The sequence below is a fragment of the Mastomys coucha genome, unplaced genomic scaffold (genome assembly GCF_008632895.1).
Source record: "Mastomys coucha isolate ucsf_1 unplaced genomic scaffold, UCSF_Mcou_1 pScaffold21, whole genome shotgun sequence".
Lineage (NCBI taxonomy): Eukaryota > Metazoa > Chordata > Mammalia > Rodentia > Muridae > Mastomys > Mastomys coucha.
Window position 1 is genome coordinate 26325428 of NW_022196904.1, and position 1897 is coordinate 26327324.

At 50.2% G+C, this 1897-nt stretch overlaps 1 protein-coding gene across 3 annotated transcripts in view; it reads left to right on the plus strand.

Annotated features, from left to right (window-relative positions):
• Slc7a10 (solute carrier family 7 member 10) overlaps window positions 1-1897 on the plus strand; it is a 15392-nt gene that overhangs the window by 2692 nt on the left and 10803 nt on the right. The window lies entirely within an intron of this gene.

A 1897-nucleotide genomic window follows, 5' to 3' on the forward strand; every position in this document is an offset into this window, starting at 1 on the left:
TGGTGGTGGTGGTGGTTGTGGCAGGTTTTGTACCCATTACACAGATGGAGAAACTGGAGTTGAGGGAAATGGCACTGTTTTGCAACTGGTGAGCTGAGAATTTGGATTCGGGTTTCCAGTGGTCTTTGTGCTATGTAGGTTTGGCAAAGTGAAGGCCCCACTCTTTTGACAGGTGATGGTGGAGGATTGAGCTAGATATCCCTCCACTATGCAGGAATAGAACCAGGAAAGTCAGCCCTTCCCATGGCAGCACACACAGGGTCTCTGATCCTGTCTTGGAGACCTCAGCTATCTCCCCCACACAATCCACAAGCAAGGAGGGACATACCCAAGTCTGACAACCGGAGTCATGGTGGCTCTACTACCCAGGACACCACTTTCCACTCTCCACTTGGAATTCATTTCTTCCTTTCTTTTCTTTTCTTTCTTTCCTTTCTTTCTTTCTTTCTTTCTTCCTTTCTTTTTTTGAGACAGACTTTCTCTGTGTAACCCTGACTGTCCTGGAACTCACTCTGTAGACCAGGCTGGCCTCGAACTCAGAAATCCTCCTGCCTCTGCCTCCCAAGTGCTGGAATTAAAGGTGTGCGCCACCACTGCCCGGCTCCACTTGGAATTCAAGTGTTCAGCACATGCAGGTGTTTGAAAGTCAGAGACCTGAGAGGTGACTGCACGAACCCCATCTGTCTAGAGGTCCTTGATAGCCAGCCCTGCCACATTGTCTACCATCTCCAGGGCCAGTAGTCAATGGGCCTCTGCACACACTTCCTTAGTTACAGTCCTGAGGATTCTTCAGACCCATTGACAAGTAAAGAAACTGAGGCCCTAAGGCTGCAACCTACCCAAGGTCAGATGCCCTTAAGGTACCACAGAGCACCACTGGAAGTCAGAGCAACTCCAGCCACAAGGCTGAGAGCATCTCTCAGCCCCAGAGACACTCATGCATCCATTCAACAGCACCGGGTGTATTGGATATCCAGCAGGAGACAGGGCAGGCTGATTGATCCCTCTGCTGCAGCTGATGCTCCAGTACAGTCAGTCAGCAAGCAAAATAAATAGCCAGGCATGTAGCCAGTGACCATGATAAGTATTGGCCAGAAAACTGAGGCAGGAAGGAGGGCAGGGTGTGCTGGGGCAGGGTGGAGTCCGATAGGGCTTGGTGGTAGGCTGTGAGCAATGGCAAAGGCTTTGCCTTTTTCTTTTTGAAGATGGGAGCTGTGGGAGGGTTTTGACCCAAGAAAAGATTGGATAGAACTTAGCTCACTAAGGAGGAGAGGCCATGGGGATAAAGGTTACAGAGGGGGTAGGCTAGGCAGGAAGCCACTTGGATAGGGGCAATGGTGGCTAGAGACAGGGCATCAGTGGAGGGCTGAAAGTTCAACTCTGGTTGTGTTTGTGATAGACTGATAACCAGCCGGGAAAGGACCAGGATGACACAGGTGGTGGCCTGAAGTAGTACGGTTTGTCTCTGGTTGGTCAGGACAACTTCAGGAAGGGACAGATTCGCAGAAAGAATGGGAAGTTGGAACTTCTGTCTGGAGTTACGTGGGAGAGGCCCAACTGTAGAAAGTTTGTGGTCTGGGTCCAGGTCAGGGGAAGGTCTCTGCTCTGGTTATAAATTTGGAAATTGTCATCAGGGGACAGGATGAGGTCTCTAAGGGAGCAACTACAGAAATAATAGGGCCAAGGACCTGGGACTGAGCTCTGGGCAACCAAGGGTTAAAAGTTGGGCTTATGATGAGGGACATGCAAAGAATTCCAAGAAATAGGACACAGGGTACACACCTGGCATCCCTGCACTGGGGAGGATAAGGAGTTTAAGCCCAACCTGGGCTACATATTGGGATTTTGCTCAAACAAACAAGAAGGAATAAAACAAAACACAACCCTGGGAACCCCC